At 40.5% G+C, this 17,259-nt stretch overlaps 1 protein-coding gene across 2 annotated transcripts in view; it reads left to right on the top strand.

Annotated features, from left to right (window-relative positions):
* Positions 1-17,259, top strand: part of otud7a (OTU deubiquitinase 7A) — a 118,652-nt gene that overhangs the window by 93,919 nt on the left and 7,474 nt on the right. The gene's annotated exons all lie outside the window — the stretch shown is intronic.

The following is a 17,259-nucleotide window of genomic DNA, read 5'->3' as shown; positions in this document are numbered from 1 at the left end:
AAACCTTTTCTTGAAGATATAGTTGTTTAAAATTGTGATCTCACTACACCAAACGAAAGAAGATAATTGAAGCATGAGCTGTTTAAACGGAAAAAAGACCTTTGTAAATGTGCATAAGTAGGAGGTGGGTCAATCAGTAAACTAATTGTTTCAATGTACTTTACCTTGTATCCAACAGAGTTAAAATTCTACCCAGTGCACCTTCACTGTACTTTATACTTTGCTCTCCTGTTATTCCTTTAAAGATGTTGGATTTATGCAGCTTGGAAACAAAAATGCACCTCTTTAACACACATATCTAAATGTTCAAATAAATATGTCTTGAAATGTTTTTATGTTGTTTAATTTGCTCAGTAAATATCCAGTAGGTGGCCCTGTCTGTCTCCCTGAGTTTTAGTGAAACAGCAGACGTGTGCCCTCATTGACCTGGTGCTTCAGACTGGCACATGTGGTGCTCCAGGAAAAAGGAGGCTCCTGCAGTAGCTTTTGCACTTCTATATGGGTGCAGACAAAATGTATCAGACGTGTCATAAACTGATACCCCTGACTAGTGGAAATCATGTGGGGTGGGGGCACCAGCTAGACGAAGCCACACGCACTAACAAAAGATAGCGTGTATGTGGGTTTTAGTTTTGGTGGTTTATGAAGGCAAGACTTCCTCCTCTTTGTTCAGTAAAATCATGTAGAGCTTGAATGCAGAGACATAAGGCCCTGCCAATTAAAACACATGACCAGTGCTGTCGTCTTTGCCTTTGACTCACTTTTCCTGTTAATTCTTTAGTTTCCCTCTCCATGTCTTCTTTTATTGCTGTTTGTTTGTGCTTCATGAGTTTAGTTTGTCTGGTATTGCTAATGAGTGAACACCAGAGCAAGCCAATAGATGCACTTATGGCAGAGCCGCAGGTTTATAGTTAGGATCTGTTATAACACCTATTGCTTTTTAAAATACAGATTAGTATGCATTTCTGTCTATTGGTGCCCAGAAAAATGCTGCACAATCTTATTAATTACAAGAGGTGTCCAAATACTTTTAACCATGACAAAACTGTGTCACCAATCAGGTTTACAATAGTAGAATATTCCATTTATAATATTATCTTATATGTGCCTTAAAATGAAAGTCAAGTCAAATTTATTTGTATAGCGCTTTTTGCAATAGACATCGTCTCAAAGCAGCTTTACATAATCCAGGACCAACAGACCAAGGTGCATTCCAAATGGCTATTATTATTATGTTATTATTATTATTATCACTTACTGTCAGTGGCTTAATTAGGTAAGTCATGTGTGATTTCTTTCACTTGCACACATGTAGTAATTACTTTACCCAATTCTTTAATGTATTTTTTTAATTCTTTAATTTCCTTTGGGATCAATAAAGCATCTATCTATCTATCTATCTATCTATCTATCTATCTATCTATCTATCTATCTATCTATCTATCTATCTATCTACTTCAAGAGCACAGAGCGCGAGCTAGTGTCTACATCTTGACTGATTACAAGTGTAACAAAGTCTATTGGAGCTTAGATTATTATTAATACATTTTAAAAAATGGTTTAAAATGTGTTTTTATAATTAGAATAATTAATGTTGTACAATAGTGAGGGACATTTTTTGTCCCACTCGGGTCGCCACAGTTGCAAAGCAGGTACAGTGTGCACCACACCAAGGTACCTGGTTCTAGGTACACCTGAGTTCAAATCTCTGAAAGTTTTAGCATGTTCTGTGTCTGCATCGGTGTCCTGCAAGTACTGTGCTTTACTTTTACATTCCAAAAACATACTAAATGTGAATCGCTTGTTTTAAATAAGCCTTAAGAAGCGCCAGAAGAATAAGCATGCAGAAATGCGAGAACATGCCAAATGACTCACAGTGAATGAAAGTGACAATCGGACACATGTCCTCAAGACCCATGTTGCAGTGCAGCTGGGCCACCACGCAGCCCTATGTCAATACGAGGGTTTTTTTTTAACTACTACTAAGAATTTCAAAAACAAATGACATCACTTTTCTACATAATCACCTTCCGAAGCATGTTTGCCAGCATCGTTCCAACTTTTTAATGACATAAACAAAAATGTTTTGAGCGCGTAGCCACTGATGCAGCGCTGCTTTCACTTCATCATCACATGAAAATCTTCTTCCCCTTAAAGTTTCTTTGAGCGTCCAAAAACGGTGGAAATCAGATCTGGACTATAAGCTCTCACTCAACCAAAATATAAAAGTGCAGAAACTTTTTGAAGATTCCTTGTAATTCAGTCGTGATTCATTTTCATTGTTCACTCAGGTTAACCACCTGATTGTGTGTTTCAGTGGTTGTGAATGTGTAATATTTTACTAGGTCATCAGAATGTAAAATAAGAAACCATAAAATTTTTTGGTTCTCCACCGTTTGGTTCCCCACCTATTAAGGCTGTAACCATGGCTGTGAGCTCATTGTGGCTTCGCTGCTGCTCTTCCTTCCATCCGTCTTATTTTTTCTGCTTGGGCATGCCAGCCAGCAGCCGTCCCTCCAGTGTGTGTTCAGGTGCCAGTAGCTTCCCCTAGAACACTGAGACTCTCTTCATCTTTGAGAGACTCACCCTCTCTGCCCTTCCTATTCACACCCGTTCCCTCTACGCGGCTGCGGCTACACCGGCTCACTGGAATGTTAATCTTAGGCCTCTTGTTTTTGCACTAACATAGAGTTTGAGTTTCGCTTTTCATCTTCCCTCTGCACGAGTGTGGAAACCTTCAGGTGTATCCGGCTGTGACACAGGACACTCTTCCTCCCTCCAAATGGAGCTGAATGGGTGCCCTGTACGAGCCTGTGCCAGCCTAACTTTAATCTGATGTAGCCAGAGCTGTGGAGCGAGCTGAGTCTACCCACACCACAACCTCAGCTGCTATTTCTAGATGCAGCAGGCCCATTTTTAAAAGACCTGCAGGCTTTTATTGGCACAGAAAAATCAAGCTTTAAACTAAACCTCTTACAAAGTTGAGCTTGATCATGATTTATGACACTTCCTGTTCAACACATCCAGATTATTTTCACTGTAATAATCTTAATGATTGACAAAAGAGATTTTTATACAGTTTGCCAAATTGAGATGGATGAAGACTGGCGTAAGTGGCTATAAACATAGGATATGTATTTTTTCTTAAAAAGTGAAGTTAAAACTACATCACAGTGCTTGAATTAATAAACAAACAGTTGTTTACAAGGAAAGACCAGCATTTTGTGCATGTATTGTCCACAAATAGCTTTAATTTACTTAGTATTGTGGTGGACCTGGAATTCACATTCTGTAGGTTTTTGGAAAATGGACAGGAACCAGAGATCCCAAAGAAAATTGTGGAATTCCCCACTGTCACGTTAACCGGAGGTGAGAATTGGACTCAGGTCCACAGGACCCATGCGACACACATTCTACCATTTACACCAGGGGTGTTCAAATCTTTTCTTTTTGGGGGCCAGATGGAATAAAAAACAGGGGCCACAGATTATTTTGTTATAAAACAAAAAATATAATAGACCTACTTAATTACTAACAATTGTACTTTATTTAAGCGACTAATTATCTATCTTTGACAGTGGATTTTGCCATTTTCACTCACCAGTTACAATAATGTTAATGGAAAGATAAGATACTTATTTAAATTAAACGTACCCACTACCCTCCTAACTTGGTGAAAAAAATATTAATTTTTCCAGTGTGCCTGAAATCCTCTGAATTCGCTGTCTGGTTTTTGTTTCCTTGGAGCTGGCATGTTTATCCAAAAACTCGGGAACATTAATGTAGGTGTAAAGTAATGTTTTGAGTCGGGGGAAGGAAGATTGAGAGCATTTTAGATTGATTTTATGTGATAGCGACACCCAGAGTGCAAGCAGTTTTTTTAAAACCTGCTTAGTAGTGGGCCAACTTTAATTTTATTTCTAAAATACCTGCTTGAAAAATGCTAATGGACCGCAAATGACCTGCGGGCCATAGTATTAACATCCCTGTTTTTGGTAGCCACTTTATTCTGGTCAAATATCAGGTTATTACGTATCGAATCTCAGCTCTGCCTCCCGGCTGTGCTGGACGGCCACATGAACAACGATTGGCTGTTGTTCAGGGTTGGATGAGCCAGACCAGGGTTCCTCATAACTGGTGCAATTACGATCTCTGCTGGCTGATTGATGGCATCTGCGCAGAGTTGAGGAATAATGCTGATCACAAAGCTGATCCATATATGAACTTGCCTCGTGCAGGTGAAAAGATGCAGTTGGTACTGCATACGTACGGAGGGGGCGTGTGTCAGTTGCGAAGCTCCTCACTCAGCAGTGGAGGGTTGTATCGGTGAAGGTAAAGCGTAACGCAAACGGGGTAATTGGATACGACTAGATTGGGGAAGAAAATTGGGGGGATAAATCAGAGAAAAATAAAAAAAATCAGGTCATTACAGTACATTAAACACTGACTTGTACACTGACTTGTACAACAGCCACTACACCACCCTGTAGTTTTATGACGTTGGGGTACATCAGGTTACCTTGAGGTAATCACTCAGGTTCGGGTCCATTGATTTATGTTGTTTACATCAAACTCTGATTCATCTGACCAGACAACAATTTTCCAATCTTTAACTGTTGATTTTTTTAGTGAGCCGATGAACTCAAAATAATTGTGTATTATGCCCTGTGGTATACTGGAATACTTTTGGATGTTTCCCAGCATTTTGCCAAGTGTTCCTCCTTATGTATCATGGATGAATTCGTTTCAATAGGTAGTTAAATACTTAAATGGTAGCAAGGTTACACAGCACGTAGTGTTAATTCTGCACAGTTCCAGGACCCTGGGTTTAGTCCAGATCTCATTAGGGTTATCCCCTGTAGTTTGTGTTGAGTATGGTATGTTCTCATGTACTCTAGTTCCTTTCAATTCTTAAAACATAACCATAGATAGATTGGTTGTGAATGAGTGTCGCCCTTGGGTGGTCTGATGCCCTGTCCAGTGAGTATTTCCACCTTACATCAAATGACCCTTAGTATCTATCATGACCCTAACTAAAACAAATTGGTTACTAAAAATCACTGTAGGAAAGAAGTTAAGAGTTGGTTTATTCATGGCTCTGGCATTCTGGGTTTAATCTGGGCTTTCAGTTACTGACAGTCTAAAAGTTTGGCATGCTTTTAAGTACTTCAGTGTATCCCACCTGCTACAGACATGCCATTAGATAAACTACATACTTCATATTGTCTTGAGATTTGAGTGAGGGTGTATAAGTGTGATGGATTGGCACCATCCAGGATGTCTCAAGTATTTATTAGGATTCACCATGATCCTGACCAGAATTACTGTTTGTGAATTAATAAATGTGTGGTACATTAAGATGGGCTGGCGTCTCATCTATGTTGTATTCGTACCTTGCGTTCAGTGTTTTCCCAGTATCCACCACAACTTTGACCAGGATGAATTGGTTAGTAAAAATCTGTAAAGGCAGGATGGTTGCACATTGGTGTTACACAGCTCCTATGACCTGGGTTTGAGTCTCACTTCTAGTTAGTGTCTGTGAGGAATTTGGTTTACTCCCATTTTCTGAAGACAGGTAGTAGCCAGGGATGGGGACTCGAGTAACACACAGCGACTTCAGACTCGAATGACTCGGACTCGACTCGTGACTCCCAAAAAATGACTTGTGGACAGCAAAAGTCAGCAACATTAGTTACGTGTGACAATTATATATATATATATATACAGTGTATCACAAAAGTGAGTACACCCCTCACATTTCTGCAGATATTTAAGTATATCTTTTCATGGGACAACACTGACAAAATGACACTTTGACACAATGAAAAGTAGTCTGTGTGCAGCTTATATAACAGTGTAAATTTATTCTTTCCTCAAAATAACTCAATATACAGCCATTAATGTCTAAACCACCGGCAACAAAAGTGAGTACACCCCTTAGTGAAAGTTCCTGAAGTGTCAATATTTTGTGTGGCCACCATTATTTCCCAGAACTGCCTTAACTCTCCTGGGCATGGAGTTTACCAGAGCTTCACAGGTTGCCACTGGAATGCTTTTCCACTCCTCCATGACGACATCACGGAGCTGGCGGATATTCGAGACTTTGCGCTCCTTCACCTTCCGCTTGAGGATGCCCCAAAGATGTTCTATTGGGTTTAGGTCTGGAGACATGCTTGGCCAGTCCATCACCTTTACCCTCAGCCTCTTCAATAAAGCAGTGGTCGTCTTAGAGGTGTGTTTGGGGTCATTATCATGCTGGAACACTGCCCTGCGACCCAGTTTCCGGAGGAAGGGGATCATGCTCTGCTTCAGTATTTCACAGTACATATTGGAGTTCATGTGTCCCTCAATGAAATGTAACTCCCCAACACCTGCTGCACTCATGCAGCCCCAGACCATGGCATTCCCACCACCATGCTTGACTATAGGCATGACACACTTATCTTTGTACTCCTCACCTGATTGCCGCCACACATGCTTGAGACCATCTGAACCAAACAAATTAATCTTGGTCTCATCAGACCATAGGACATGGTTCCAGTAATCCATGTCCTTTGTTGACATGTCTTCAGCAAACCGTTTGCGGGCTTTCTTGTGTAGAGACTTCAGAAGAGGCTTCCTTCTGGGGTGACAGCCATGCAGACCAATTTAATGTAGTGTGCGGTGTATGGTCTGAGCACTGACAGGCTGACCCCCCACCTTTTCAATCTCTGCAGCAATGCTGACAGCACTCCTGCGCCTATCTTTCAAAGACAGCAGTTGGATGTGACGCTGAGCACGTGCACTCAGCTTCTTTGGACGACCAACGCGAGGTCTGTTCTGAGTGGACCCTGCTCTTTTAAAACGCTGGATGATCTTGGCCACTGTGCTGCAGCTCAGTTTCAGGGTGTTGGCAATCTTCTTGTAGCCTTGGCCATCTTCATGTAGCGCAACAATTCGTCTTTTAAGATCCTCAGAGAGTTCTTTGCCATGAGGTGCCATGTTGGAACTTTCAGTGACCAGTTTGAGAGAGTGTGAGAGCTGTACTACTAAATTGAACACACCTGCTCCCTATGCACACCTGAGACCTAGTAACACTAACAAATCACATGACATTTTGGAGGGAAAATGACAAGCAGTGCTCAATTTGGACATTTAGGGGTGTAGTCTCTTAGGGGTGTACTCACTTTTGTTGCCGGTGGTTTAGACATTAATGGCTGTATATTGAGTTATTTTGAGGGAAGAATAAATTTACACTGTTATATAAGCTGCACACAGACTACTTTTTATTGTGTCAAAGTGTCATTTTGTCAGTGTTGTCCCATGAAAAGATATACTTAAATATCTGCAGAAATGTGAGGGGTGTACTCACTTTTGTGATACACTGTATATACGTATATACTGTATATATTTATATATGTCATTTTCTGCTCTCTAATAACGCTACGCCCGTCTTAACCCGCAACGCATGCAATGGGTAAATGTTCCAGCCAGCTTCCGGCGTAGTGATGAAGCATTGCTTCCTACTTAAAATGGTGGAATACCCTACGTAGTGCACTTCACAGTAACAGATAATGTGAATGGAACGCTCCTACAGAATTGGTGCTAATGGTTGGAAGAACCGCTTTCTGAACCAATCAGACCTTCTGATTTTATTTTTTGTAAGAAATGCTGTTATTTGCATGTATTTAGTTTGCTGCATCACACAGATGATTGTCAATGAAACGCTTGATTGGCTTTCTAATGAGTTCGTGTTTTACTTCACAACCGGGAAAAGTTTGGAGGTTTTTAATTATAAGCACATTAATGGATTGTATTTCTAATGGGACAACACATAAATGTAATAGCATCTGGAACAAGGTAAGGTAAGCAGTATTATGGATTTTTTGCTGTGTTTGGGATTTTGGCCACTGTGCAGTAATTTGCAATGAAAACAAAACATCAGTTTAAGCTTTTAACCGGCACCTAGGAAAGTAAAGGCACGAAGTAAAACGGCAAAATACAGTTACTAATCTGTTGTTGTTTTTTATCTGAACTTACAGATTATTTGTATATTTCTACACTACACTTGCAGTATATGTTTTGTGTTTATTATATTGACTCGTGACTTGACTCGGACTCTAGCCTGAAGCCTCGTGACTTGACTCGGACTCTAGCCAAAAGACTTGTGACTCGACTCTGACTCGTATTTTGTGACTTGTGAACCGGTAGTAGCTACTCATCATTGCTGTGCACCCTGCACAGGAACATTCCCATCTGACTTCCAGTATTTCCCAGGATTCACAACACCCCTGACCACCTTAAAGCAATTATTGAAACCTGTACCACTATAATCAATGCAGTGAATGATATCCTCCACTAGAGGGAGTGTCTTATCAAGGAACTGGCTTTGTTCCTGGAGTTGTTTTTAAAAGGATTATATTACATACTTCACATGACACACGTGCACTTCAAACCTTTGGAAACTCTCCCCAAAAATTTCCAGAACAGGCACCACGCCATGCAGCGAGACACTCATCATACACTCATCATACGTCATTCTGTATCAGAAAACCACAGGAATTGGAATTGACTGCATAATGTGACAGGTCTAATTCCACAAGCAACTCATCAGTCAGCAGCCTCTGTTTACATTATCTACCACTTGCCAAATGATCCCTTGTCTGTCGGTTTCCATCGTATCAGATGCCTATTGTTACTGGCCGATCACTGAATTAAATATACTGTATATTTTCACTCAGTCTTCCTGGTCTGCTCTAGTTTTGTCAGTTTGTCTGTCACACCATGGGCAAGCCATTGTTAACAATTCATGAATATGTGGGCAGGTTGGTGACATCACACCGCAGACGGCAGGGTCACTCGAGGATAGTAAATAAGTACTTATATTTAGATCTGGAATGGAAACAATAGCATAAGCCGAGGCTGTGTGTGTTTGTTTATGTGTGCATGGTGTAGAAGGGGGAGCATGACAACGTATAGGCTTTAGCTGTGTTTCAAAGCACTTTTCTCATGAGCTCACCCACAGTTTCCCACCATCTTGGTGCTTTCCAAGTACTTTTGAACACAATTGTACACTTTGTTTGGGAACTTTTAAATATACACATTTCTGTTTATATAGTTGTTTGTATAATTCTACAGTGTGTTTTGAATTGGGAGTCCCCTCAGTACACTTTGTTTTGGCTAGCTTAGTCATGCTGGCTTTCTGCCACTTGAAGGGGTACTGCAGACACCAAATGACCCTGCCATACAACCCAAACATGTTTGTATCGAGGGCTTAGCCACAGTTTATTATTCTGCTGTGCAAAACTAGATTTTGTTGTAATAAAGAAGCAATAAATAGTAAAAGAGACATGATTTACAATCCACACTGTTTCCAAAAGTGGAGGATAAACTGTTATCGTGACTGGAACTTTAACTATTTTGAAGTGTTTGTGGTTGAAAGCTGGGAAACTTTGGGACAGATACACTGCTCAAAAAATGTAAGGCAAAACTAAAGTCAGACATTGGATCACAATCAACAGTAGAATATATATCTCATAGATATATATTGTATCATTTGTTGAGTACAAAATGACTCTTAGACAGTCTGTGACACTACTGGTGTTTTTGGATGCACTGATACATAACGTTCCAGAGGTTCCTAATTGGATTCAGGTCTGCAGAACATGAGGGTCAGTCACTGACATCAGTGCCTTCGTCATTCAGGAACTTCCTACACACTCTGGTCACATGAGGCTGGGCATTGTCCTGCACCAGGAGGAACCCATGGCCCACTGCTCCAGCATAAGGTCTGATAATGGCTCTGAGGATTTCACCCCGGTACCTAACAGCAGTCAGGATACCATTGGCTATCACATGGAGGTTAGATCAGGGGACTGAGAAGGCCATGGCAGAAGCTTGACTTTTATGTTCAGTCTAAGTTCCCAGGACCTTTAGTGGGAAACAGCCTCACAACATCACAGATGTTTTACCATGCTTAAAAGTACGCATCAGGCTCATCCTTCTTTCTTTAGCAAACCCTTAAACGTTGTTTGCAGAAAAGCTCTTTGTTTAGTTAATCGTAAAACATTGTTCTTGTCAAAGTCCCAGTAGCGTTCAGCAAACTCCACATGCCTTTGTTTGTTATTATATTACTATAAAAAGGCTTTTTCCCAGCAAGCTTTCCAAATAATATGCTGTTTTTTCTGAAACTTTGCCAAGTTAAAAAATAACTATCATTTAATACACCACTGAAGTATAAATTTAGGTAGCTGTATGTGCAAAAGTTTGAAACACTCTAATCAAAGTTTGTGTTAACACTAGGGCTGGTCGATATTGGCCCAAATCACTGGATCAGATATCGCAAGGAAAAAACGTGTAATCTGATCCGATACTGTTGCTTAATGTAAATAACACTTAATGAAAATAAAGCCATTGTTTGTGTGTAAAGCAAATAACACACGAAGATACGTTCCAACAGAGCGCCGTTTATTTCCAGCTCACACGGCAACTGCTGTAACAAGGTTCATCTTGATGACATCATTAACATGTGCCACTGATCTGCAACTCATCTGCAGCAGCTATTCAGAAATTAAAACACACTGATCTACTTAAACTTTTAGCATTTTAAAAAATCATCTACTACTGCCACATCTAAACACACTGTTTAAACACAATAAAAATTGCTTTATAAATGATAAATTGCTCACCTGAGATAAAGAAAACCTATCTTGTCCTGGCTTGGAGATCTCTCACATCTTCAATGATTAATCCATAAGTGTTATGAAATAAAACAAACTACACCGTTTCCCGTTTAGCCACAGATGTCCTCTTCAAAATCCAGCAGGGTTTAATAATCTACAACATGACAGAACTTCAACGGAAAATCTCAACCAAACACTGCGTCAATTCTAATTAATCCATCGTGTTTGATTGACATCCACATCTTCCAATTGTAGACACTTTGGACGACACGCCGTAAAGCGAGATGTGTCATATGAACAACAGCTCAAAAGTAATGAAACCAAAAATGCTGCTAAATGTTCTGTGTGTAAAAGTGAAAATAAAAACAGCAGTTTTGCATAAGTGTGATGTTGTAGATTCTGTATTTATTTCTTTAGAATATTTGTTACACAGTCTGAGCATTGTTATTTAGATAGCTAGTTTAACCATGGTGCATTGAGACATGTATTATTACTGCTTAGTTGTTTGAGAGGAGAAATGATGGTATCGGATTGGTATCGGTATCGGCAGATACTTAATTTGTGGTATCGGACATAAAAAAGTAGTATTCAGCCAGCCCTAGTTAACACATTCCTTACAGAAAACCCAGAGTATGGGATGTGTCTGCAATTTTAGGACACTATTTTTCAATTGTTTTTTTAATTAATTAATTCATAAAATGATGCATAAGCCGCTCAGGTGGCGCAGCGGTAAAACACACGCTGTTCACCAGAGCTGAGATCTCGAATGCATTGTATTGAATCTCGGCTCTGACTTCCGGCTGAGGCTGAGCGGCTACATGAACAACGATTGGCCTGTTGTTCAGATAGGGGCGGGACTAAGCCAGATGGGGACTCTCTCTCAGGCTAGTGTGATTACAACCTCTGCTGGCTGGTTGGTGGCGCCTGCACGGAGATGGGAAAGGAGTGCGGTAGAGGGTGTGGCTCTCCGTACACAACGCTGTACTGCACTGCACTCGTCAAGTGTAGGTGATAAGATGTTCAATTGCTGTGCATGTGTCGGAGGGGGCGTGGAGCAGCCTCGTCCTCCCCAATCAGGAGCAGGGACCAGCATTAGTGAGAGGATAATTGATGGGCAGAAATCGGATGCACTAAAAGTGGGAGAAAAAGGGGTAAAATACAAAATAAATAAATGATGCATTAAAAAGCAGAAACCTATTCCCTGTAAATGATGTTAACTTACTTTCATTTAGAAAATAAACAACAATTAATGTAATTTAAACAGGAGTGTCATGTTATGAATGTTAATTTCAGTCATTCAGTCCAAGAAAAAAAAAAAAAAAGGGAAAATAGCATTTTTGAAATGTATCCATACTGGTATGGACAATGCCTTAGCTGAAAGCTATGCAAGGTGTGGCTTTAACTGGTATTTTGTAAAAGAAAGGCTGATCTTCTTTGACCCTCGCCCTCAATACATCTAGCTTTTTTCTGTCTTTCACACACACACACACACACACACACACACACACACACACACACACACACCTTTCAATTCACCGTTAGTGTGTCAAAGATTCATAATGAGTCATTGTAAAACTTTACACTTTTTAAACATTGGCACACTATGAAACCAGTCAGGCAAATGTCAGAGCAACTGTGAGAAGAGTCTGTATGTTCTACAAATGCATTTGTGTGTGGGGGTGAGCGAGTGTGATTGTATTTTGAGACTAAGACTGAAATGTTCTGTGCTTGGACATGCTGTTCTACAAGTATTTTTCCAGTTTAACATTATGTCTCATCCTGTTTGTATGTGTCATTCTGTAAGTCTGATAAAGTTGTGATGCATGTAATATTAACTGTTTATTTGGGGGCTTGTAATACAATAAGTATAATACAAATAGTAGGGCTTCTTGCTTTCTGTAATATGGAGCACATGCTTGACATCTTGGTTGCAATATACACCGATCAGGCATAACATTATGACCACCTTCCTAATATTGTGTTGGTCCCACTTTTGCTGCCAAAACAGCCCTGCAACTGTGTATTCTGACACTTTTCTATTAGAACCAGAATTAACTTCTTCAGCAATTTGAGCTACAGTAGATCGGACCACACGGGCCAGCCTTCTCTTCCCACGTGCATAGATAAGCCTTGGGTGCCCATGACCCTGTCGCCGGTTTACCACTGTTCCTTCTTTGGACCACTTTTAATAGATACTAACCACTGCAGACCAGGAACTTCCCACAAGAGCTGCAGTTTTGGAGATGCTCTGACCCAGTCGTCTAGCCATCACAATTTGTCACTCAAATCCTTATGCTTACCCATTTTCATGCTTCTAACACATCAACTTTAAGGATAAAATATTCACTTGCTGCCTAATACAGTGTATCACAAAAGTGAGTACACCCCTCACATTTCTGCAGATATTTAAGTATATCTTTTCATGGGACAACACTGACAAAATGACACTTTGACACAATGAAAAGTAGTCTGTGTGCAGCTTATATAACAGTGTAAATTTATTCTTCCCTCAAAATAACTCAATATACAGCCATTAATGTCTAAACCACCGGCAACAAAAGTGAGTACACCCCTAAGAGACTACACCCCTAAATGTCCAAATTGAGCACTGCTTGTCATTTTCCCTCCAAAATGTCATGTGATTTGTTAGTGTTACTAGGTCTCAGGTGTGCATAGGGAGCAGGTGTGTTCAATTTAGTAGTACAGCTCTCACACTCTCTCATACTGGTCACTGAAAGTTCCAACATGGCACCTCATGGCAAAGAACTCTCTGAGGATCTTAAAAGACGAATTGTTGCGCTACATGAAGATGGCCAAGGCTACAAGAAGATTGCCAACACCCTGAAACTGAGCTGCAGCACAGTGGCCAAGATCATCCAGCGTTTTAAAAGAGCAGGGTCCACTCAGAACAGACCTCGCGTTGGTCGTCCAAAGAAGCTGAGTGCACGTGCTCAGCGTCACATCCAACTGCTGTCTTTGAAAGATAGGCACAGGAGTGCTGTCAGCGTTGCTGCAGAGATTGAAAAGGTGGGGGGTCAGCCTGTCAGTGCTCAGACCATACGCCGCACACTACATCAAATTGGTCTGCATGGCTGTCACACCAGAAGGAAGCCTCTTCTGAAGTCTCTACACAAAAAAGCCCGCAAACAGTTTGCTGAAGACATGTCAACAAAGGACATGGATTACTGGAACCATGTCCTATGGTCTGATGAGACCAAGATTAATTTATTTGGTTCAGATGGTCTCAAGCATGTGTGGCGGCAATCAGGTGAGGAATACAAAGATAAGTGTGTCATGCCTACAGTCAAGCATGGTGGTGGGAATGCCATGGTCTGGGGCTGCATGAGTGCAGCAGGTGTTGGGGAGTTACATTTCATTGAGGGACACATGAACTCCAATATGTACTGTGAAATACTGAAGCAGAGCATGATCCCCTCCCTCCGGAAACTGGGTCGCAGGGCAGTGTTCCAGCATGATAATGACCCCAAACACACCTCTAAGACGACCACTGCTTTATTGAAGAGGCTGAGGGTAAAGGTGATGGACTGGCCAAGCATGTCTCCAGACCTAAACCCAATAGAACATCTTTGGGGCATCCTCAAGCGGAAGGTGGAGGAGCGCAAAGTCTCGAATATCCGCCAGCTCCGTGATGTCGTCATGGAGGAGTGGAAAAGCATTCCAGTGGCAACCTGTGAAGCTCTGGTAAACTCCATGCCCAGGAGAGTTAAGGCAGTTCTGGGAAATAATGGTGGCCACACAAAATATTGACACTTCAGGAACTTTCACTAAGGGGTGTACTCACTTTTGTTGCCAGTGGTTTAGACATTAATGGCTGTATATTGAGTTATTTTGAGGCAAGAATAAATTTACACTGTTATATAAGCTGCACACAGACTACTTTTCATTGTGTCAAAGTGTCATTTTGTCAGTGTTGTCCCATGAAAAGATATACTTAAATATCTGCAGAAATGTGAGGGGTGTACTCACTTTTGTGATACACTGTATATCCCACCCACTAACAGGTGCCGTGATGAAGAGATAATCAGTGTTATTAACTTTACCTGTCAGTGCTCATAATGTTATGCCTGGTTGGTGTAATTTAGTTGGGTGCACTGGTAGCGCAGCATTATAACTCACTAGCTCACCGTCAAAGGGATTCGAGTTTAAGTCTAACTGGTGTCCTCGGCCTGGATGGGGAATCAGCTTCTTGCCTCTGCAACATCCGGTTGTCTGGATAAGACCAAGAGAAAATAGCATGACCATATGTGGATAGACATAAAACCATAGATCCTGCAGGAAATTGTGTAAGAATCAGAAGTCTTTCTAAAAATTCACTGTAGTGTGAAGAAGTGAGAATTGGCTTAATATGTGTCACACGAGGTATGTGTTACAACGGAGTGTGGGAAAATGTGGGAAAAAACTAGAAATCTAGAAATCAGATATAAACACGGATACACAGGTGGCTTGGTGGCATAGCTAACAGAAAAGGTGATTAATGATTAATGATTAATTCTCAAAAATCTTTATTTAACTGCCAAAAGTAATAATAGGGCAGTTGTAGCTTAGTGGTTTAAGGTACTCATCCAGTAATCCAAAGGTCGCTGGTTCAAGCCCCACCACTGCCAGGTTGCCACTGTTGGGCGCTTGAGCAAGGCCCTTAACCCTCAATTGCTCATACTGTATACTACCACAGTACTGTAAGTCGCTTTGGATAAAAGCATCTGCTAAATGCCGAAAATGTAAATGTAACAAGTAAATATTTTGTTTAACACAGCATTGTATTTTGTAAATATAATTGACTGCAGCCAGGCCAGCCTAGTATACGCATACTGTGTCTCTGAAGCCACACTGTTGTAGCGCATAAAGAATGAGGCCTGGCCATCGTCTTGCTGAAATAATCATAGACGTTACCTTGGTGGCAGCATGTGTTTTTCTAAAATACCAATATGTGCCTCTGCATCAGTGGTACCTTTACACATATGCAATCCATTCAAGCCATGGGTACGTTGCACCCCCATACCATTACAGATTTTGCATCTTTGGCACTGAGAACTTTGCCCTACATGGATCGAGATCTCTCCAGATTCACTGAATCTTTTCACTATATTATGAACAGTAGATGGTGAAAGATCTATTTGGAATCTTGCTTTAAGAAATGTTCTCTTGGAACTGTTTGACAATTCTCTTGCAAAAGTTGTGCATCACAACCCATCATTGCTTGTAAAGGATGATCCTTATACCCAATCACAATTCCCTCACAAGTTACCAATTCACCTGATTATTGTGTAATAATATAACTGGAATATTCTATATAAACTGCATCTTTCACAACCTTTTTGGAGTGTGTTGCAGTCATTAAATTCTAAACATGTTTATATTTACAAAATACAATGAAGTTGACTAGATGTGTTTACTTGTATTAGTTAAATAAAATACAATGTAAAAGAATTAATAAGAGAATTAATCTTGTGATTAGGGCGGCTTGGTGGGTAGCACTGTCGCCTCACAGCAAGAAGGTCCTGGGTTTGATCTCCAGGTGGGGCGGTCCAGGTCCTTTCTGTGTGGAGTTTGCATATTCTCCCCTGCGTGGGTTTAACCCAGGAGCTTCGGTTTTTTCCCATAGTCCAAAGACGTGCACGTGATGTAAATTCGAAATACAAAATTGTCCATGACTGTGTTTGACATTAAACTTGTGATGGACTGATGGATCTTGTGTAATGAGTGGCTACCTGTTCTGTCATGAATGGATGTGTGAAACATGCCGTTAGAATCCTAATAAATAAATAAAAATTGAGATTTTGTGTTTTACAAAACGGCTTAACTTTTTTGGAAATGGGGTTTGTAGATGTAATACATTTTAATATAATAAAATGCTTTGATATAGTAGTTGTGCTAGAATTAACAATGCATGAATTAGCAGGCAGCACAGTGGCACAGCTGGAGGAGTGAGTGCCACACAGCAACATCCTAGGGAAATTTGTATTCACTGTGAAAAGTTTTGCATGTTTTTCACAAGGGGTTTCCTTAAAGTACTTCACTTTCCTTCCACTTTCTAAAACATGCCAGATGGTGGATTTAGTTGCTGAAAATTGCATTTTGGTTAAAGTGACTGATCAAATGTATGAGTGTGTGATGTTTTGTAGTGTATTGGTATATTAGTGTTTTTAGGTTGCAGTGGACCCAGTGCAACCTGAGTATGAGAATGAAATGAAAAATTTGGTTCGGATTGGTGAGGTTGTTTTTTCAGTTAATTTTATTCATTTGCACCTTGATAAGGCTGTGTGTTAACAAAGTGCAAATTTGGTGTTGTAGAAAGTCATTTGGGACATGACCTGTGTGTTTACATAATGACGTCAATGTGTGCATTGCATAATTAGTAATGCCTCATTGGTGTTTACTTTTTCATTTTTTATACCTGGTTTCACTAGTTTACAGCAACAAACCTCATTATAACAGTGAGTCATGTGCACATTTACACTGAATGTGTCTTTGTTGTTAAAAAATGTATCATTGTAGCTGTAGTACACTATAAAACTAAGTGTGTGGAGTGGAAATTTGAAGCCTGGTTTAAAGGATTTACAGGGATAACGTGATCATT

This window comes from Trichomycterus rosablanca, chromosome 1, assembly GCF_030014385.1.
Source record: "Trichomycterus rosablanca isolate fTriRos1 chromosome 1, fTriRos1.hap1, whole genome shotgun sequence".
Taxonomy (NCBI): Eukaryota; Metazoa; Chordata; class Actinopteri; order Siluriformes; family Trichomycteridae; genus Trichomycterus; species Trichomycterus rosablanca.
The sequence above is the reverse complement of the archived record's forward strand: the minus strand, read 5'-3'. Positions and strand labels throughout refer to the sequence as shown.